A 22,940-nucleotide genomic window follows, 5' to 3' on the forward strand; every position below is an offset into this window, starting at 1 on the left:
CCCACCCCACTCTCTCCCTCCCCCTCTCTCTCTCTTCACACCCCATTCTTACTCGCTTTCTCACTATCTATTGATGGAACAACCTGCATTCCTCTCTTTATTGTTCTTGTTTTTTTGGTTTTTTTTCATGTACCCCCATGGGGTTTCTTGAAATAAAATTTGACTTGACTTGACTCTTATTCTCCCCCTCTCTACACATTTACAACACTCAGTAGTATCTCCTTTTGCCAGCGCCGTGATAGTCTAGTGGTTAGGACCTCGCGTTGTGGCCGCGATAACCCAGGTTCGAATCCTGGTCACGGCAAACTTTTTACTTTTTTACTCTCTTCCAATATTGTCACTTCACAACTTTATTTTGCTTCAATGGGGGTTTCGAGTAACTGTATGAGAAGATCAATCAATCAATCAATCAATGAGTCTTATATCGCGCATATTCCGTGGGTACAGTTCTAGGCGCTCTGCAGTGATGCCGTGTGAGATGAAATTTTATACGGCCAGTAGATTGCAGCCATTTCGGCGCATATTTACCTTTCACGGCCTATTATTCCAAGTCGCACGGGTATAGGTAGACAATTATTAACTGTGCCTAAGCAATTTTGCCAGGAAAGACCCTTTTGTCAATCGTGGGATCTTTAACGTGCACACCCAATGTAGTGTACACGGGGGGAGGTTCGGACACCGAAGAGAGTCTGCACACACAGTTGACTCTGTGAAATAAATTTCCGCCGAACCTGGGATCGAACTCACGCTGACAGCGGCCAACTGAATACAAATCCAGCGCGCTACCAACTGAGCTATATCCCCGCCCAGAAGATGTATTAATTCCTCAAAAAATGTTGTTATGCCTGAGCGCAATTATTATAACTCTCATCTCTCCTCTCTCCCTCCCCCTCATCCTCTACGTGCTCCATTCTTACTCTCTTTCTCTCTCCCTCCCCTGTCTCCCCTCACTCTCTCTCCCTCCCCTGTCTCCCCTCACTCTCTCTCGCTCCCCTGTCTCCCCTCACTCTCTCTCGCTCCCCTGTCTCCCCTCACTCTCTCTCGCTCTCTCTTCACCTACACAATCACGGGAGCCTCTTCGCTTACCAGCGCCGTGATAGTCTAGTGGTTAGGACCTCGCGTTGTGGCCGCGATAACCCAGGTTCGAATCCTGGTCACGGCAAACTATCTTTTTTTTACATTTAGTTTTGACTAAATGTTTTAGTTAACATAGAGGGGGAATCGAGAAGAGGATCGTGGTGTATGTCTGTGTGTGTGTGTGTTTGTGTGTGTGTGTGTGTGTGTGTGTGTGTGTGTGTGTGTCTGTCTGTCTGTCTGTCTGTGCGTGTGTGTGTGTAGAGCGATTCAGACCAAACTACTGGACCGATCTTTATGAAATTTTACATGAGCGTTCCTAGGAATGATATCCCCGGACGTTTTTTTTTCTTTTTTTCGATAAATAATTTTGATGACGTCATATCCGGCTTTTTTTAAAAGTTGAGGCGGCACTGTCACACCCTTATTTTTCAATCAAATTGATTGAAATTTTGGCCAAGCAATCTTCGACGAAGGCCGGACATTGGTATTGCATTTCAGCTTGGTGGCTTAAAAATTAATTAATGACTTTGGTAATTAAAAATCTGAAAATTGTCATGATTTTTTTATATAAAACGATCCAAATTTACGTTCATCTTATTCTACATCATTTCCTGATTCCAAAAACATATAAATATGTTATATTTGGATTAAAAACAAGCTCTGAAAATTAATAATATAAAAATTAAATTTTCGAAATCAATTTAAAAACACTTTCATCTTATTCCTTGTCGGTTCCTGATTCCAAAAACATATAGATATGATATGTTTGGATTAAAAACACGCTCAGAAAGTTAAAACGAAGAAAGGTACAGAAAAGCGTGCTATCCTTCTCAGCGCAACTACTACCGCTCTTCTTGTCAATTTCACTGCCTTTGCCACGAGCGGTGGACTGACGATGCTACGAGTATACGGTCTTGCTGAAAAATTGCATTGCGTTCAGTTTCATTCTGTGAGTTCGACAGCTTGACTAAATGTTGTATTTTCGCCTTACGCGACTTGTTTATCTTGTTTTTGGTGTTATTTTTGCTGTAAGTTTTTTTGCTCTCTTATTCCTTCCTTCCGTGTTACTTTCTCCCACGCAATTTTGTTTTAGTTTCGTAAATTTTCGTCCTCTTTTGACATTGCCTCCATCACGACCTTTCACTTATTTTTGTTCATATTCTTCTATGTTTTGTTCGACGAATACGACGAGGGTTTCTTTATACTGTTTGATAGAAAAGGGGCACAGAGCAAGCATCTTAATAATAACTTTAGGCAAAAATCTCTTCTACACTTTAAAATAAAACTAACTTGTTTGACTCTCTCTCTCTCTCTCTCTCTCTCTCTCTCTCTCTCTCTCTCTCTCTCTCTCTCAGTCTCTGTCTGTCTGTCTGTGTGTCTGTCTCTCTGTCTCTCTCTCTCTCTGTCTGTCTGTGTGTCTGTCTCTCTGTCTCTCTCTGTGCCTCTTTCTCTCCGTCTCTCTCTCTCTCTCTCTTTCTCTCTCTCTCTCTCTCTCTCTCTCTCTCTCTCTCTCTCTCTCTCTCTCTTATCTGCAAGGTGTGACATGACACTTAACACGCACAAGAAAAAAGGTCACGTACGTTACATTATTACAACCTGATAACGGGAACATCCAGCCAACGAGAACACGCAGTTTCCCAGAAACCATTCCCACTGTCCTGATTAACAATGGTACATCACATGAGATAAAGGATTTAAGGCTTATGCGGCGACATTCCCGAGATAACACATGCACTTTAACCCTAAGTTGCTTTTTTTTTTAACAAAACAGAAGTTTCAATACACCTCATCAAAAACATTAAATGAATAAAAGGAAATGTTTTAGAAAGGAAGGACCACAGCTGCAACTCAAATTGAAGAAAAGCAACACTGTGGGTAATATTCAAACAAACAGAAAGTTACAATACAAAAGAAATAGCGAGAATGAAAACGACTAAGGACGACAAAAAAGTATTACGATTACATAAAACAATCGCAGAAGACCACGATTGACAACGCAAATAAATTTACGCAGAGAAAGAAAACAAATCGTAAGGATTCTTTGAGCGCAATGGCAGAATAGTAGTAATTACTTACCCAAATGTACAACCCTTTTTCCAGGTAGGTATAGAAGTCCTCAAAAGGTAAATTCTTCTATTGCAAACGCGTGCACAATTGTATAGTCTTTCCAAATCTCGCAGTCCTCAAAAGGTAAATCCTTCCCTTGCGAACGCGTGCAGAATTGTATAGTCTTTGCAAATCTCGCCCGCAGCAGTCTCGTTGTCTCGGTTCGGGTGACGATATCAGTAGTCAGTCTCGACAGTCTCGGCGATTTTCTTTGCTTCCGTGTAGAGTTATCGCACAGTATCACCCACGTATGTCCTTAGTCATTGTTTCCTGGAGAGAAAAAAACAACACAATTCAGCCAATGAGATTGGAATGCTGGCTGGTGTTGTGCATGTAAACAGGAGGTGTGTGCGACATTGAGGCCAAAGATCAGGGGAAGGGGTGGGGTGGAATAGGGGTGTTGGGGGTGGGGGTTGGATTGGTGAGGGTGGAGGTATTTAGTTGTATGCACAAAAGTAGACACATTACTTAAGGTTAAGTTCACGCGATAAACTGTGTTGATGTTGATGATGATGATGATGATGATGATGATGTTGTTGTTGTTGCTTGTTTTTTTTATATTTTTTTTTAATATGTTACAGTCACGAAAACAGAGTTTCCAGGTTAGTAGCCACGTGGCTGTGGCTGGCCCAACACACCGTAATGCATATCGCTGAATGAATGCAGTCTTGATAAGACGCCCGCATCAAAATGCGAATATATCAAATTGTCATCATTTTCACGAGTTTTCATTCACAAACACCTGGGAAATAAATCTCATGTTCCCCATGCAATAACTCGAGGTGATGAATGGGTTTGAGCTTTCAGGTGAAACGTGGATTGTCAAAGTAAAAGCCAATCAGGCTGATTGTTTGATGTGTGGAACCATCGCGGCTTTGGATTTGTGTTTCCGAGGACAACGATTGTAAGCATTCACTCTCAAAGACCCAATCAATGTTGATAATTACCGCACCGGCGACTCATGGTCAATTTGCAACTTATCTCTGTAATCGCAAAATCCACAACGAAAAGTCCTAAACACTTAAAAGAAAAGAAATATGCTCAACACTTACTGAACTCAAAGGTATGATCGCAGCTCTGTACATTTTCAGACTGGAAGAAAAGCGTCAACAAGCTACGTTTGACGTCACATACAAGTTTGACGTATTATCTCGTGCTACTGTGACGATGCTTTGTGGCCCGGAGTTGGATTCTAAAAATTCGTCTCCCTGTGGGTTATTGTGCATTTTGTTGCACAACCAAAATGATGACAAAAACGATGTTTGGTGGCTTGTTGTCAGACCAGCATTTTGTTGTTGGTCCTCGGCGAGCATATATCGCCTTTTGTCTCATATTTATCAACCGCGGCATTCGGCCTTGGTCGATAAAGATGAAACAAAAGACGATATGGTCCCCTTGGACCAACAAAAAAGCTGGTCTGTCAACAAGCCACCAAACATCTTATATTGTCATCATTTCCACGAGTTTTCATTCACAAGCACCTGGGAAATAAATCTCATGTTCCCCAGGCAAATAAATCCCCGGTTACCATAGTTGCAGGAAGCAGGTTATGTACATGGATAATCAAAAGCAAACCCAATAGAAACGCTCGGGGATTCTTCGGCTCTTTTCATTGGTGTTTCCCCAGACCTAAACAGACGACACGACACTGCTTTGCAAAGTTCCAAAAACGAACTGGCAAACTGGCAAAAGTAAACAAAAAACAAAACTACTTCATGAAAGGTCATACGTTCATCAAAAACAAATGAAACCTAGCGACATGTTTTGTCTTCTTACAGAGTCATGGAGTGCGTGTATCTGTGTTTCGATACACAGACGTTCGGAGAAACACGAACGTCAAGTTCAAGTAAAACGACCCCTGACACACACATTTTGACCCGTGCACAAGACGTTGTATCGATAAACGAAGCACAAATAAGAAACAATAATAAAAGCAAAGAAAATAGCAACAAGATATGCAAACATCTAACAAAGCCGAGCAAGCAGAATGACAGGTCCAATGAAAAACAAAGAGATACTGAGTCGGAAACAAGATCGCGATTCTTTCCTTCGCTGCACGACACAAATCTTCTGTGACATTTGACCAAACGTAGCTTCCACATTCGATCACTCAGCTTAATATTTACAACAGAAAGCCGAGGGGGTGGAATACCGAGATCAACCTACAGAACTGTGCATCCTCAAACCTGACATATTCATCCCAACATTTAATGAACTCAAAAACACAGAAAGTTGCTTTCACACGCCAGCTTTGATTGCCAGTGGTTATCAAACCGGGACTCGTGTGGTTATCAGCACGGAACCCGTGTTTCAAAGCATGGCTCCCTGGGTTAATTGTGCACTTATTTTCTCACTACCAACATGATGACAAAAACGATGTTTGGTGGTTTGTTGACAGACCAGCTTTTTTGTCGGTCCTCGGGGGGCATATCGACTTTTGTTTCATATTTATTGACCGCGGCCTTCGGCCTTGGTCAATAGACCCTATCGGTATTCCAAGCTCTCGTAATCTCTCGCAAACTTCAGAGCATAGCAAAGCATGCGGTACAGCGATCTCGTGCGAGCTGCACAAGCCAAGGTTCGAAGTTCTCGCGATGTTCAAAGCATAACAAAGAGCGTGTCTCGCGAGAGCTGCTCAGATACCGAAAAGGTCTATAAATATGAAACAAAAGACGATATGCTCCCCCTCGGACCGACAAAAAAGCTGGTCTGTCAACAAGCCACCAAACATCTGATGTTTCCGCTTGTTGAGCTTTTCTGTTACACTTTAAAGGTCCACTCTACCACACAAAACCCAGTTCGCCTCACTGTATCAGGCCTGGCCAGGCTTTTACACGGGATAAGACCTTCGGTCCACTTGGTCACATACCATCCCTCCACTTGGTCACATACCATCCCTCCACTTGGTCACATACCATCCCACCACTTGGTCACATACCATCCCTCCACTTGGTCACATACCATCCCACCACTTGGTCACATACCATCCCTCCACTTGGTCACATACCATCCCACCACTTGGTCACATACCATCCCACCACTTGGTCACATACCATCCCTCCACTTGGTCACATACCATCCCTCCACTTGGTCACATACCATCCCTCCACTTGGTCACATACCAAACACGAACAGCCTGGGTGCCCTCTGTGCACATAAGTGGGGTTTTTTTTTAAATAATACATTTCGTCAAATGGCACTAGTGACTTTTCGGAAATTAATTCATCACAAATTCTAACTGACCACAGCAAGCAGTCAGGTGTTGATTTTGGGTATGAGACCAAGTGGAAAGATGGGTGGCCGAGTGGTAACGCACTTGCGCTCGGAATCGAGAGGTTGCGTGTTCAGGCCTGGGTCAGGCCGCAATTTTCTCCCCCCTTTCCTAACCTAGGTGGTGGGTTCAAGTGCTAGTCTTTCGGATGAGACGAAAAACCGAGGTCCCTTCGTGTACACTACATTGGGGTGTGCACGTTAAAGATCCCACGATTGACAAAAGGGTCTTTCCTGGCAAAATTGAAAAGGCATAGCTAAAAATGTCCACCAAATACCCGTGTGACTTGGAATAAAGGCCGTGAAAGGTGAATGCTCGCCCTAATAGGCTTGAGGTTTGCTGGCCGATGTGAATGCGTGATATATTGTGTAAAAAATTCCATCTCACACGGCAGAAATTAATATGTAAATCGCCGTGAGCTCTTGTGAGAAACGGCGATTAATAAATGTCCATTATTATTATTATTATTATTATGGAAAAGCCTGGCCATGTCTGAGACAGTGAGCCGGGAGCACGGCCGGTAGCTCAGTTGGTAGAGCACTGGACTTATGATCGGAAGGTCGCAGGTTCGAATTCGGGCCGGGACGGACACGGGTCAACTTTATGTGCAGACCCAGAGACGGAAGCCATGTCCCACCCCCGTGTCACCACAATGGCACGTAAAAGACCTCGGTCATTCTGCGATAAGTGCCGATGGCTGATACCACCTAAACACGCATACACTTGTGTCTCCCATCAAAAGCCATGATGGCGTAAAAACTCGAATCATATAACCCATATCGTGTCCTTAAGAGGCGAAATATTTAGCCTGTAGGACATAAAGCATTCTCTTTGTCCTTTTAGACAGTGAGGCGAACAGTTTACTCGTGGCGGAGTGAGCCTTTAATCAGCACTGTGCAGTACATGTAACACACATTATGATCACTTTAAATAGAATGTGTAGATAAAACTAAATCTCATCGTAGCTGACTATTTATTTTCTGTGCGAATATCTGCGAGTTTTGTCCTGGCCAGTGGGGTAGATCTTTTTGAAGCACAGTATCTGTTCCTTGTAGCGTGAAGGAGCCACATAAGCGAGGATGAAAAAAAGCCTTTTCGTAAAAAGAGTGAAGACGCGTTGAGGGGAAATTCATAATGAAGACGCGTCAGCGCGCGTTACGCTTCACAGAATATAAAATTCTTTGACGTAAATGTTGTTGATTTAAACAGATTTTTTTTCATTTGAATCAAAACACCGCCACAAAAAGCAGAAGTCTGGGGTAAAACTCAAGCTAAGCTTATAGGATGCACACAGCGCAACAGGTTTTGATGGACCTTTATTTGAGGCGGATCCAGCTGCGCGTCTTTCTCAGGGTGTGGCCTCTGAAAATATTTGGTTAACTTAATTCATGAAGAAAGAGCCGCTTATATGTTTAGCTTGAAAGACGGACTGTTGAAAAGCTAACGAGGGGTGACACGCGTAGGGGAAGGGAGGGCAAGTCGACCCCTCTAACAAATGCAGCTTATACCTCTCGTCTTTTAAAAAAAAAGATTGTTTTTGTTGTAAAACCTGGTGTGTTCTCTTTCGTGTAAGCGTTGTGTGGAATATGAACGATCCAACTGGCACGGTTTTTAAATAAAATATAAAAGAAAATAATCCTGAAGCATGGACGACTTGCCCTCCATGGAGGGCAACTCGTCCATGGGGGGCGGGTAATTCGTCCAGGTGGAAAAGGTTGTTCATATTACCCAATAGCATCACTTCGACATATGAAATTGACTGAAGTAACTTTTCTGTGTCAGTTTTGTTAATCGGAAGTGAGAATGACGTCATAATGAGTCGGCCTACGTCAGAAGTCGATCGACGTCTTGGCTATGCAGGGAGGGTGAGTATTTGAAGGGATAGATGTTCAAACATCTATACTTATTAGTTGCTCTGGTTCAAAGCGAAGCAAATGGGAAAATATATTTACAAATTGGACTTGTAATTGATTTGTGTCGCCCATTTCAGGTTGCGTGAACGTGAAATAGTTTAATAGGCCTACTAGTATACGCGCACTTCCAATGACGGGAAAGCGCACCCCCCCCCCTCTCTCTCTCTCTCTCTCTCTCTCTCTCTCTCTCTCTCTCTCTCTCTCTCTCTCTCTCTCTCTCTCTTCTAATTAATCAACACACAACTTCGAATATTATTTTTTTAAGGCTACGTTCACTTTTATTTCAAATACATACAAAGAACTTTTACGGGTTCTTCATCTGACACTATTTCTTGGAGATTAAAGAGTCTACACAGACGAGAGAGTGATATGGACCCATAGTCGGGTATTGTGACCCGGGTCGAGTTACACGACAAAGGGGGGGACGAATTACCCGATCATGGTACTCGCTGAACATTGCTATTTACCATTGTTCCTGGGATAGCCTGAGATCTATAACTTTCGACTAGTTGTTATGAAAGCCAAAGCTTTTTTGCAGATCTGGTGCATTTTACGAATCGGCGGCTCCCATGCACTGACTGTTGTTTTTTTCGTGCAACAATTTTAGAGTGGAAACCATCAAAATTGACAAAGACTTACCGCTTTGCTGGGCCCGTTTATTTCGACATTTTTTTTTCTTCAACTGATTCAGGTTGGGTAACTCTGGCTTATGAAATCGATGATAATCACCCCTGCAGTGTCATGTTCTCAAAATCGAGGGGGGACGACATACCCGAGGGGGTCGACTTGCCCTCCCTTCCCCTACAAGTGGCAGTGATCGTGCGAGTTATTAAAGGGACACTACATGGTTTCAGAAGCCCTGAGCGTAGCCAAGATGTGTACGTGTATATTTTGAAGTCATCGTACACGTCGAAGAGGCTTGGTCTACTTTCACACGACGGGCCGGACGGTTGGATCCTGGCAGGCGTGTGACGTAAAAGATGCCTTTTATGACGCCAAAAGATGGATTTGATGACGTCAAAAGATGCATTTTGATGAAGCTACACGTACACGTTCAGAGAAAAGCACTGTTTTGGCCTCTCTGCTGCCTACACCGTGTTTGTGGGAAATAAAAATAAACAAGTCGCGTAAGGCGAAAATACAACATTTAGTCAAGCTCAGTCGAACTCACAGAATGAAACTGAACGCATTGCATTTTTTTTCCGCAAGACCGTACACTCGTAGCATCGTCCGTCCACCGCTCGTGGTAAAGGCAGTGACATTAACAATACAGAAAAGCGCGGGAGCGGTTGCGCTGAGGAGGATAGCCCGGTTTTCTATATCTCTATTCTTTTTAACTCTCTGGACGTGTTTTTAATCCAGACATATCATATCTATATGTTTTTGGGATCAGGAACGGACAAGGAATAAGATGAAATTGTTTTTAAATCGATTTCGGAAATTTAATTTTGCTCATAATTTTTATATTTTTAATTTTCAGAGCTTGTTTTTAATCCGAATATAACATAATCATATGTTTTTGGAATCAAAAAATGATGAAGAATACGATAAACGTAATTTTGGATCGTTTTATACAAAAATAATTTTAATTACAATTTTCAGATTTTTAATGACCAAAGTCATTAATTAAATTTTAAGCCTCCAAGCTAAAATGCAATACCAAAGTCCGGCCTTCGTCGAAGATTGCTTGGCCAAAATTTCAATCCATTTTATTGAAAAATGAGGGTGTGACGGTGCCGCCTCAACTTTTACAAAACGCCGGATATGACGTCATCAAAGACATTTATGGAAAAAATGAAAATAACGTCTGGGGATATCATACCCAGGAACTCTCATGAAAAATGTCTTAAAGATCGGTCCAGTAGTTTACTCTGAATCGCTCTACACACACACACACACACACACACACACACACACACACACACACACACACACACACACACACACACACATACACCACGACCCTCGTTTCGATCCCCCCCTCTATGTTAAAACATTTAGTCAAAACTTAAATGTAAAAAAAACGACTTAAAAACCAGTAGTATAGCTATCTCAAATATTTTCAAGTATTTAGATTTGAAATTATGTATCAACCCGTTAACTGTTCCAAACCGCAACACGGTGGCCTAGTGGTAAGGCGTCCGCCCAGTGAGCGGGAGGTCGTGGGTTCGAACCCCGGCCGGGTCATACCTAAGACTTTAAAATTGGCAATCTAGTGGCTGCTCCGCCTGGCGTCTGGCACTATGGGGTTAGTGCTAGGACTGGTTGGTCCGATGTCAGAATAATGTGACTGGGTGAGACATGAAGTCTGTGCTGCGACTTCTGTCTTGTGTGTGGCGCACGTTAAATGTAAAAGCAGCACCGCCCTGATATCACCCTTCGTGGTGGACTGGGCGTTAAGCAAACAAACAAACAAACAAAAAACGGTTCCAAAAGAAGCATATATACGATCGGACAATATCCCTTTAAGAAAACTTGCACAACCCAAGCGTTTCTTTTCAATATAAGCTGTATCCGTCTTGTTGTTATCTCATTAAACAAGTTGTAAAACTCTCTTTTCATTTCGAAATGAATTCTTCGTTGACTCTAGTGGTTTGTTTGAAAAGAGACCTGGACTCCTGCAGTGCCCGACGGGGGCATCTCGACAACACCTTTACATCTCTTATAGAAATTACATAATTGTTTAAAGCCCCAGTCCGTCTCAAATGGTTTACAGAACGATTTAAATCTTCTCACGAAAAAAGCTGTTCTTACCTTATCGAACATATTTGCAATAACATTTAATAGCATTCAATGACACAGTTCGTTTGAATGGCTATTTAGCTCGCGTAAACCACACACCCGTTTTCGTGGTTTATCTAACCCCTGAGCCAACGTGAACTCGTATGATCCACTTTCCTTTTTTTCACAATTTAGTAGTCAGTTTGTGATTTCAATGCGACTCCCTGTATCTGCAATAGCGCGTCATTGTGTACCTCTGAATCTAAAACGCAACAAACGGTTGCGAGTCACACGAACTGAGCGGTGGAGGTTAACCGTTCAAAGAAACTGGCGACATGCAGAACATTCGTCTGCTACGAGAACCACGTTATGCGGGACGCACTTCCGGGCTATCTTCTGGCGACATGCAGAACATTCGTCTGCTACGAGAACCACGTTATGCGGGACGCACTTCCGGGCTATCTTTTTTTAAACTTTCGAACTTCGAGTTGTACTGATCTTGTCTTGATGAAAAAAGAATTATTTTATGATTTAAGAATGTTTGTGTAACAAGCTGTCAGTTTGTTATTTAGATTTTAAAAGTTAGGTCTAGCGCCAAAACGCGTCGTCCGATTGTCTGATCAGACAATCCGGCTGACCACGCAAAAATAAATTCGTTGAAAATTGATCGCTCTTTACGTAGGGCATCTAGGATGTTCTCAAGCGGTGAGTGTTTGAACAAAAGGGTGTTTGTACTGTGTGTAAATGCCTGACAGTGTCTGTGATGGTTTACGGGAGGCTGACTGTGCCTTGAAGGGTTGGAACCAGGACAATTGCAACAGAACATGACCTTTTTGTGTGTGTTAAAGCCCACTCCTCGTGTTAACGTTTGGTTGTTAAAGCCCACTCCTCGTGTTAACGTTTGGTTGATTATCTACGATCTGGCCAGACTTGTACGCAGGAGAAGACCATCCCTCCACCCGCACACATACCAAGAATCATCACCCTGGGTGTTATCTGTCTTCTTCTTCTCGTTCGCTGGTGTTATCTGTCTTCTTCTTCTCGCTCGCTGGTGTTATCTGTCTTCTTCTTATCGCTCGCTGGTGTTATCTGTCTTCTTCTTCTCGCTCGCTGGTGTTATCTGTCTTCTTCTTCTCGCTCGCTGGTGTTATCTGTCTTCTTCTTCTCGCTCGCTGGTGTTATCTGTCTTCTTCTTCTCGCTCGCTGGTGTTATCTGTCTTCTTCTTCTCGCTCGCTGGGTGTTATCTGTCTTCTTCTTCTCGCTCGCTGGTGTTATCTGTCTTCTTCTTCTCGCTCGCTGGGTGTTATCTGTCTTCTTCTCGCTCGCTGGTGTTATCTGTCTTCTTCTTCCCGCTCGCTGGGTGTTATCTGTCTTCTTCTTCTCGTTCGCTGGTGTTATCTGTCTTCTTCTTCTCGCTCGCTGGTGTTATCTGTCTTCTTCTTCTCGCTCGCTGGTGTTATCTGTCTTCTTCTTCTCGCTCGCTGGTGTTATCTGTCTTCTTCTTCTCGTTCGCTGGTGTTATCTGTCTTTTTCTTCCCGCTCGCTGGTGTTATCTGTCTTCTTCTCGCTCGCTGGTGTTATCTGTCTTCTTCTTCTCGCTCGCTGGTGTTATCTGTCTTCTTCTTCTCGCTCGCTGGTGTTATCTGTCTTCTTCTTCTCGCTCACTGGTGTTATCTGTCTTCTTCTTCTCGTTCGCTGGTGTTATCTGTCTTCTTCTTCTCGCTCGCTGGTGTTATCTGTCTTCTTCTTCTCGTTCGCTGGTGTTATCTGTCTTCTTCTTCTCGCTCGCTGGTGTTATCTGTCTTCTTCTTCTCGTTCGCTGGTGTTATCTGTCTTCTTCTTCTCGCTCGCTGGTGTTATCTGTCTTCTTCTTCTCGCTCGCTGGTGTTATCTGTCTTCTTCTTCTCGCTCGCTGGTGTTATCTGTCTTCTTCTTCTCGCTCGCTGGTGTTATCTGTCTTCTTCTTCTCGCTCGCTGGTGTTATCTGTCTTCTTCTTCTCGCTCGCTGGTGTTATCTGTCTTCTTCTTCTCGCTCGCTGGTGTTATCTGTCTTCTTCTTCTCGCTCGCTGGTGTTATCTGTCTTCTTCTTCTCGCTCGCTGGTGTTATCTGTCTTCTTCTTCTCGCTCGCTGGGTGTTATCTGTCTTCTTCTTCTCGCTCGCTGGTGTTATCTGTCTTCTTCTTCTCGCTCGCTGGGTGTTATCTGTCTTCTTCTTCTCGCTCGCTGGTGTTATCTGTCTTCTTCTTCTCGCTCGCTGGTGTTATCTGTCTTCTTCTTCTCGCTCGCTGGGTGTTATCTGTCTTCTTCTTCTCGCTCGCTGGTGTTATCTGTCTTCTTCTTCTCGCTCGCTGGTGTTATCTGTCTTCTTCTTCTCGTTCGCTGGGTGTTATCTGTCTTCTTCTTCTCGTTCGCTGGGTGTTATCTGTCTTCTTCTTCTCGCTCGCTGGTGTTATCTGTCTTCTTCTTCTCGTTCGCTGGTGTTATCTGTCTTCTTCTTCTCGCTCGCTGGTGTTATCTGTCTTCTTCTTCTCGTTCGCTGGTGTTATCTGTCTTCTTCTTCTCGCTCGCTGGTGTTATCTGTCTTCTTCTTCTCGCTCGCTGGTGTTATCTGTCTTCTTCTTCTCGCTCGCTGGGTGTTATCTGTCTTCTTCTTCTCGTTCGCTGGGTGTTATCTGTCTTCTTCTTCTCGCTCGCTGGTGTTATCTGTCTTCTTCTTCTCGCTCGCTGGTGTTATCTGTCTTCTTCTTCTCGCTCGCTGGTGTTATCTGTCTTCTTCTTCTCGCTCGCTGGTGTTATCTGTCTTCTTCTTCTCGCTCGCTGGTGTTATCTGTCTTCTTCTTCTCGCTCGCTGGTGTTATCTGTCTTCTTCTTCTCGCTCGCTGGGTGTTATCTGTCTTCTTCTTCTCGCTCGCTGGTGTTATCTGTCTTCTTCTTCTCGTTCGCTGGTGTTATCTGTCTTCTTCTTCTCGCTCGCTGGTGTTATCTGTCTTCTTCTTCTCGCTCGCTGGTGTTATCTGTCTTCTTCTTCTCGCTCGCTGGGTGTTATCTGTCTTCTTCTTCTCGCTCGCTGGGTGTTATCTGTCTTCTTCTTCTCGCTCGCTGGGTGTTATCTGTCTTCTTCTTCTCGCTCGCTGGTGTTATCTGTCTTCTTCTTCTCGCTCGCTGGTGTTATCTGTCTTCTTCTTCTCGTTCGCTGGGTGTTATCTGTCTTCTTCTTCTCGCTCGCTGGTGTTATCTGTCTTCTTCTTCTCGCTCGCTGGTGTTATCTGTCTTCTTCTTCTCGTTCGCTGGGTGTTATCTGTCTTCTTCTTCTCGTTCGCTGGGTGTTATCTGTCTTCTTCTTCTCGCTCGCTGGTGTTATCTGTCTTCTTCTTCTCGCTCGCTGGTGTTATCTGTCTTCTTCTTCTCGCTCGCTGTTGTTATCTGTCTTCTTCTTCTCGTTCGCTGGGTGTTATCTGTCTTCTTCTTCTCGCTCGCTGGGTGTTATCTGTCTTCTTCTTCTCGCTCGCTGGTGTTATCTGTCTTCTTCTTCTCGCTCGCTGGGTGTTATCTGTCTTCTTCTTCTCGCTCGCTGGTGTTATCTGTCTTCTTCTTCTCGCTCGCTGGGTGTTATCTGTCTTCTTCTTCTCGCTCGCTGGTGTTATCTGTCTTCTTCTTCTCGTTCGCTGGTGTTATCTGTCTTCTTCTTCTCGTTCGCTGGGTGTTATCTGTCTTCTTCTTCTCGCTCGCTGGTGTTATCTGTCTTCTTCTTCTCGCTCGCTGGTGTTATCTGTCTTCTTCTTCTCGCTCGCTGGTGTTATCTGTCTTCTTCTTCTCGCTCGCTGGTGTTATCTGTCTTCTTCTTCTCGCTCGCTGGTGTTATCTGTCTTCTTCTTCTCGCTCGCTGGTGTTATCTGTCTTCTTCTTCTCGCTCGCTGGTGTTATCTGTCTTCTTCTTCTCGCTCGCTGGTGTTATCTGTCTTCTTCTTCTCGCTCGCTGGTGTTATCTGTCTTCTTCTTCTCGCTCGCTGGTGTTATCTGTCTTCTTCTTCTCGCTCGCTGGTGTTATCTGTCTTCTTCTTCTCGCTCGCTGGTGTTATCTGTCTTCTTCTTCTCGCTCGCTGGTGTTATCTGTCTTCTTCTTCTCGCTCGCTGGTGTTATCTGTCTTCTTCTTCTCGCTCGCTGGTGTTATCTGTCTTCTTCTTCTCGCTCGCTGGTGTTATCTGTCTTCTTCTTCTCGCTCGCTGGTGTTATCTGTCTTCTTCTTCTCGCTCGCTGGTGTTATCTGTCTTCTTCTTCTCGCTCGCTGGGTGTTATCTGTCTTCTTCTTCTCGCTCGCTGGTGTTATCTGTCTTCTTCTTCTCGCTCGCTGGTGTTATCTGTCTTCTTCTTCTCGTTCGCTGGGTGTTATCTGTCTTCTTCTTCTCGCTCGCTGGTGTTATCTGTCTTCTTCTTCTCGCTCGCTGGTGTTATCTGTCTTCTTCTTCTCGTTCGCTGGTGTTATCTGTCTTCTTCTTCTCGCTCGCTGGGTGTTATCTGTCTTCTTCTTCTCGCTCGCTGGTGTTATCTGTCTTCTTCTTCTCGCTCGCTGGTGTTATCTGTCTTCTTCTTCTCGCTCGCTGGTGTTATCTGTCTTCTTCTTCTCGCTCGCTGGTGTTATCTGTCTTCTTCTTCTCGCTCGCTGGTGTTATCTGTCTTCTTCTTCTCGCTCGCTGGTGTTATCTGTCTTCTTCTTCTCGCTCGCTGGTGTTATCTGTCTTCTTCTTCTCGCTCGCTGGTGTTATCTGTCTTCTTCTTCTCGCTCGCTGGTGTTATCTGTCTTCTTCTTCTCGCTCGCTGGTGTTATCTGTCTTCTTCTTCTCGCTCGCTGGTGTTATCTGTCTTCTTCTTCTCGCTCGCTGGTGTTATCTGTCTTCTTCTTCTCGCTCGCTGGTGTTATCTGTCTTCTTCTTCTCGCTCGCTGGTGTTATCTGTCTTCTTCTTCTCGCTCGCTGGTGTTATCTGTCTTCTTCTTCTCGCTCGCTGGTGTTATCTGTCTTCTTCTTCTCGCTCGCTGGTGTTATCTGTCTTCTTCTTCTCGCTCGCTGGTGTTATCTGTCTTCTTCTTCTCGCTCGCTGGTGTTATCTGTCTTCTTCTTCTCGCTCGCTGGTGTTATCTGTCTTCTTCTTCTCGCTCGCTGGTGTTATCTGTCTTCTTCTTCTCGCTCGCTGGTGTTATCTGTCTTCTTCTTCTCGCTCGCTGGTGTTATCTGTCTTCTTCTTCTCGCTCGCTGGGTGTTATCTGTCTTCTTCTTCTCGCTCGCTGGTGTTATCTGTCTTCTTCTTCTCGCTCGCTGGGTGTTATCTGTCTTCTTCTTCTCGCTCGCTGGTGTTATCTGTCTTCTTCTTCTCGCTCGCTGGTGTTATCTGTCTTCTTCTTCTCGTTCGCTGGGTGTTATCTGTCTTCTTCTTCTCGTTCGCTGGTGTTATCTGTCTTCTTCTTCTCGCTCGCTGGTGTTATCTGTCTTCTTCTTCTCGTTCGCTGGGTGTTATCTGTCTTCTTCTTCTCGCTCGCTGGGTGTTATCTGTCTTCTTCTTCTCGCTCGCTGGGTGTTATCTGTCTTCTTCTTCTCGCTCGCTGGGTGTTATCTGTCTTCTTCTTCTCGCTCGCTGGGTGTTATCTGCCTTCTTCTTCTCGTTCGCTGGGTGTTATCTGTCTTCTTCTTCTCGCTCGCTGGGTGTTATCTGTCTTCTTCTTCTCGCTCGCTGGTGTTATCTGTCTTCTTCTTCTCGCTCGCTGGGTGTTATCTGTCTTCTTCTTCTCGCTCGCTGGTGTTATCTGTCTTCTTCTTCTCGCTCGCTGGGTGTTATCTGTCTTCTTCTTCTCGCTCGCTGGTGTTATCTGTCTTCTTCTTCTCGCTCGCTGGTGTTATCTGTCTTCTTCTTCTCGCTCGCTGGGTGTTATCTGTCTTCTTCTTCTCGCTCGCTGGTGTTATCTGTCTTCTTCTTCTCGCTCGCTGGTGTTATCTGTCTTCTTCTTCTCGCTCGCTGGGTGTTATCTGTCTTCTTCTTCTCGCTCGCTGGTGTTATCTGTCTTCTTCTTCTCGCTCGCTGGTGTTATCTGTCTTCTTCTTCTCGCTCGCTGGTGTTATCTGTCTTCTTCTTCTCGCTCGCTGGTGTTATCTGTCTTCTTCTTCTCGCTCGCTGGTGTTATCTGTCTTCTTCTTCTCGCTCGCTGGGTGTTATCTGTCTTCTTCTTCTCGCTCGCTGGTGTTATCTGTCTTCTTCTTCTCGCTCGCTGGTGTTATCTGTCTTCTTCTTCTCGCTCGCTGGTGTTATCTGTCTTCTTCTTCTCGCTCGCTGGGTGTTATCTGTCTTCTTCTTCTCGCTCGCTGGTGTTATCTGTCTTCTTCTTCTCGCTCGCTGGTGTTATCTGTCTTCTTCTTCTCGCTCGCTGGTGTTATCTGTCTTCTTCTTCTCGCTCGCTGGTGTTATCTGTGCAGAGTGAGATTTTTGTGTAATATAAATTCTTTAAAAAAAAAATACTAGTATCAATCTGCGAAATTAATTTGTAAACAAAACACCCCCCACCCCCCACTCTGCATAGACAGTATTGAGGATGTTGATTGTGTTGGGGGGTGTATGTGTAGAAGTGGAGGGATGTCCTTATCCCATGTAACAGCCTGGCCACATCTCACACAGCGAGCCAACTGTTCTAAAGGGTAGGACTGTATGCTGGAGGGATGTCCTTATCCCATGTAACAGCCTGGACACATCTCACACAGCGAGCCAACTGTTCTAAAGGGTAGGACTGTATGCTGGAGGGATGTCCTTATCCCATGTAACAGCCTGGCCACATCTCACACAGCGAGCCAACTGTTCTAAAGGGTAGGACTGTATGCTGGAGGGATGTCCTTATCCCATGTAACAGCCTGGCCACATCTCACACAGCGAGCCAACTGTTCTAAAGGGTAGGACTGTATGCTGGAGGGATGTCCTTATCCCATGTAACAGCCTGGCCACATCTCACACAGCGAGCCAACTGTTCTAAAGGGTAGGACTGTATGCTGGAGGGATGTCCTTATCCCATGTAACAGCCTGGCCACATCTCACACAGCGAGCCAACTGTTCTAAAGGGTAGGACTGTATGCTGGAGGGATGTCCTGATCCCATGTAACAGCCTGGCCACATCTCACACAGCGAGCCAACTGTTCTAAAAGGTAGGACTGTATGCTGGAGGGATGTCCTGATCCCATGTAACAGCCTGGACACATCTCACACAGCGAGCCAACTGTTCTAAAAGGTAGGACTGTATGCTGGAGGGATGTCCTGATCCCATGTAACAGCCTGGACACATCTCACACAGCGAGCCAACTGTTCTAAAGGGTAGGACTGTATGCTGGAGGGATGTCCTGATCCCATGTAACAGCCTGGACACATCTCACACAGCGAGCCAACTGTTCTAAAAGGTAGGACTGTATGCTGGAGGGATGTCCTGATCCCATGTAACAGCCTGGACACATCTCACACAGCGAGCCAACTGTTCTAAAGGGTAGGACTGTATGCTGGAGGGATGTCCTTATCCCATGTAACAGCCTGGACACATCTCACACAGCGAGCCAACTGTTCTAAAGGGTAGGACTGTATGCTGGAGGGATGTCCTTATCCCATGTAACAGCCTGGACACATCTCACACAGCGAGCCAACTGTTCTAAAGGGTAGGACTGTATGCTGGAGGGATGTCCTTATCCCATGTAACAGCCTGGACACATCTCACACAGCGAGCCAACTGTTCTAAAGGGTAGGACTGTATGCTGGAGGGATGTCCTTATCCCATGTAACAGCCTGGCCACATCTCACACAGCGAGCCAACTGTTCTAAAGGGTAGGACTGTATGCTGGAGGGATGTCCTTATCCCATGTAACAGCCTGGACACATCTCACACAGCGAGCCAACTGTTCTAAAGGGTAGGACTGTATGCTGGAGGGATGTCCTTATCCCATGTAACAGCCTGGCCACATCTCACACAGCGAGCCAACTGTTCTAAAGGGTAGGATTGTATGCTGGAGGGATGTCCTTATCCCACGTAACAGCCTGGCCACATCTCACACAGCGAGCCAACTGTTCTAAAGGGTAGGACTGTATGCTGGAGGGATGTCCTTATCCCATGTAACAGCCTGGACACATCTCACACAGCGAGCCAACTGTTCTAAAAGGTAGGACTGTATGCTGGAGGGATGTCCTTATCCCATGTAACAGCCTGGACACATCTCACACAGCGAGCCAACTGTTCTAAAAGGTAGGACTGTATGCTGGAGGGATGTCCTTATCCCATGTAACAGCCTGGCCACATCTCACACAGCGAGCCAACTGTTCTAAAAGGTAGGACTGTATGCTGGAGGGATGTCCTTATCCCATGTAACAGCCTGGACACATCTCACACAGCGAGCCAACTGTTCTAAAAGGTAGGACTGTATGCTGGAGGGATGTCCTTATCCCATGTAACAGCCTGGCCACATCTCACACAGCGAGCCAACTGTTCTAAAAGGTAGGACTGTATGCTGGAGGGATGTCCTGATCCCATGTAACTGCCTGGACACATCTCACACAGCGAGCCAACTGTTCTAAAGGGTAGGACTGTATAAACGTGTAAATTCCTTGCACAAATTTCGCATTTTTACCAGGTTTAAAAGCAGTAAATTAAGCACAACAAAAATGAAATGTTAGTGCCCGATCACAAGGCCCCCCCCCCTCCCCCCACCCCCCCCCCCCCCAAAAAAAAAAGAGAGTTGGAATGTCAGTACTATTTTATTTTGTTTGTAACGGATTTAAGCTCTAAAACCCGCAAACAAAATAGGGTCGTTCGGTGATTTCAACGTTTTATAGCATGTGTTAGCTGAACTGCAAACACTAACATTTTTTTAATTCTTTTTCTTTTAGACATAGGAAGAATGTAAAATGGATGCCTTGAGTTGGCCTCACGTTGTGGCTGTAAAAAAGCAGACAACAATTTCCTCCTCACAATTCGGCAAGTCATGGATGGATTCATGGTGTAATGCACTGGATGTTGTTAACGATATCATGTGTTTGGACAAAGGCACACATACAAAGAACGAATAAACTATGGCAATACAGTCTTAAGACCGTTAGTATGCGTGACCGAAGTAATGTATTGGCATTAGACACATGGCATTAAAACCCTGTCAACTATCGTGCGACCGGCACGGTTGGCCTAGTGGTAAGGCGTCCGCCCCGTGATCGGGAGGTCGTGGGTTCGAACCCCGGCCGGGTCATACCTAAGACTTTAAAATTGGCAATCTAGTGGCTGCTCCGCCTGGCGTCTGGCATTATGGGGTTAGTGCTAGGACTCGTTGGTCCGGTGTCAGAATAATGTGACTGGGTGAGACATGAAGCCTGTGCTGCGACTTCTGTCTTGTGTGTGGCGCACGTTATATGTCAAAGCAGCACCGCCCTGATATGGCCCTTCGTGGTCGGCTGGGCGTTAAGCAAACAAACAAACAAACAAACACACTATCGTGCGTGTGCTTGCCTGTCTGTCTGCACGCAAGACTTGAAAAGGCTTCAGGTAACACAAACACGGGAAGAAAGAGTCAGGCCTAAATAGACTGACTATGGATAACTTTGTCGGGTTTGTTTGGGCTGTGAAAGACTGACTGACAATTTCTATTTAGCGTCCTCACATGTTATTCTACCTTATTAACCTTCGCCGGTGTAACACGAGAAAATTACTCCCACGAGATTTTTACTCCGTAGTAAACATTTCGTACGAAAAAGTTACTCCCTTTACGAAAAAAGCACTCCCCCATTGCACGAGAAAATTACTCCCCAAGACAGGTGAGTTCCGAGTAAACATTTCGTTCAAAAATGTTACTCCCCTGACGAATAAATAACGAATAAATTACTTCACCCCAACACGAGCAATTTAACGTCCCATGCCAGGTGTACGAAATCTGTACTCCCTTGTCCCCTGTTAGTCTTGGTGGTGGAAGGGGTGGAAGGAGGGTAGCGCGACATTCGTGTGCGCGAGATCACTTATTGGCATTATCCCTACGCCCGCATCTCATTTTTGCGTACGAGATTTTTACTGGAAGTAAAAAAAATAGGGAGTAAAAATTTCGTGGAGGGAGTAATTTTTTTGTGCCTTGGGGAGTTCTTTTCTTGTACGAAAAGTGTACTCGGAGTAAGAATTTCGTACAAAATATTTCCTCCGGAGTAAATTTTTCGTGGAGTAAAAATTTCGTGCTACACCGGTGGTTGTGGGTCCGTGTGGACCCAGAAGGGTGTTTAATTACAAATATCTATTAAACTAGTTGGAATTTTTTAATGAGCTTTCAAGAATGCCACAGGCACCTAAAAAGCTATTATGTCCTACAATTTCAGCGATAAGTAATTAACAAACAAACAAAATCATATTTACACTACAAACATCGTGGGGCCGTGCGGACCCATGTTTCTCAAAGAAGGAAATGAGAAGCATGGGTCCGCATGGCCCCACGATGACTTCCGTGTGTAGTCGATAACGCGGACGGGCGAAGGTTAAGGCGGCCCTTCACTGAGCCCGAAGTTGACTTCGCGAAGTCTTTTTACCGAAAACTCAGTGCTTAAGATTCGTGCGGCCAGCTTCGCGAAGTCTTTTTACCGAAAACTCAGTGCTTAAGATCCGTGCGGCCAGCTTCGCGAAGTCTTTTTACCGAAAACTCAGTGCTTAAGATCCATGCGGCCAGCTTCGCGAAGTCTTTTTACCGAAAACTCAGTGCTTAAGATCCGTGCGGCCAGCTTCGCCGCGCGAAGGTCAGGCTTAACTATAAGGAACATGATTGATGATACGATAATAGTTGTGAAAGAGTAAGTTACTCTTGCTTTTATTGAGTCAAACTTTCCTCGTCTATTTGGGACCTTAACACTCGGTGTAGCTGTTGCTGTTTGCTGTCTCCGGTTGACGTGAAACAGAAATGAACACGCTTGTCGGTTGTAGATAATTATGTTGGTAGGGTGGTATTAAAGGGTAAGATGGTTGTAGATAATTATGTTGGTAGGGTGGTATTAAAGGGTAAGATGGTTGTAGATAATTATGTTGGTAGGGTGGTATTAAAGGGTAAGATGGTTGTAGATAATTATGTTGGTAGGGTGGTATTAAAGGGTAAGATGGTTGTAGATAATTATGTTGGTAGGGTGGTATTAAAGGGTAAGATGGTTGTAGATAATTATGTTGGTAGGGTGGTATTAAAGGGTGAGATGGTTGTAGATAATTATGTTGGTAGGGTGGTATTAAAGGGTGAGATGGTTGTAGATAATTATGTTGGTAGGGTGGTATTAAAGGGTGAGATGGTTGTAGATAATTATGTTGGTAGGGTGGTATTAAAGGGTAAGATGGTTGTGGATAATTATGTTGGTAGGGTGGTATCAAAGGGTAAGATGGTTGTAGATAATTATGTTGGTAGGGTGGTATTAAAGGGTGAGATGGTTGTAGATAATTATGTTGGTAGGGTGGTATTAAAGGGTGAGATGGTTGTAGATAATTATGTTGGTAGGGTGGTATTAAAGGGTAAGATGGTTGTAGATAATTATGTTGGTAGGGTGGTATTAAAGGGTAAGATGGTTGTAGATAATTATGTTGGTAGGGTGGTATTAAAGGGTGAGATGGTTGTAGATAATTATGTTGGTAGGGTGGTATTAAAGGGTAAGATGGTTGTAGATAATTATGTTGGTAGGGTGGTATTAAAGGGTGAGATGGTTGTAGATAATTATGTTGGTAGGGTGGTATTAAAGGGTAAGATGGTTGTAGATAATTATGTTGGTAGGGTGGTATTAAAGGGTAAGATGGTTGTAGATAATTATGTTGGTAGGGTGGTATTAAAGGGTGAGATGGT

The 22,940-nt window shown here is 44.7% G+C and overlaps 1 protein-coding gene and 2 non-coding genes across 6 annotated transcripts in view; 2 read left to right on the forward strand and 1 right to left on the reverse strand.

Annotated features, from left to right (window-relative positions):
• Positions 1-22,940, reverse strand: part of LOC138946898 (carbohydrate sulfotransferase 11-like) — a 105,338-nt gene that overhangs the window by 67,645 nt on the left and 14,753 nt on the right. For 3 of the 4 annotated variants that reach the window (XM_070318292.1, XM_070318290.1, XM_070318291.1), the window contains exon 3: positions 3,154-3,453. The gene's annotated coding sequence lies outside the window, so the exon portion shown is untranslated. Of the gene's footprint in view, positions 1-3,153; positions 3,454-12,059; positions 13,046-22,940 lie in introns of those variants that run through there. The other variant, XM_070318293.1, reaches the window with a different exon arrangement.
• On the forward strand, positions 233-304 carry Trnah-gug (transfer RNA histidin (anticodon GUG)). Its single transcript has one exon. It is a non-coding gene; the product is annotated as a tRNA-His (tRNA).
• On the forward strand, positions 1,091-1,162 carry Trnah-gug (transfer RNA histidin (anticodon GUG)). The gene has a single exon. It is a non-coding gene; the product is annotated as a tRNA-His (tRNA).

Source organism: Littorina saxatilis, linkage group LG14, assembly GCF_037325665.1.
Source record: "Littorina saxatilis isolate snail1 linkage group LG14, US_GU_Lsax_2.0, whole genome shotgun sequence".
Classification (NCBI taxonomy): Eukaryota; Metazoa; Mollusca; class Gastropoda; order Littorinimorpha; family Littorinidae; genus Littorina; species Littorina saxatilis.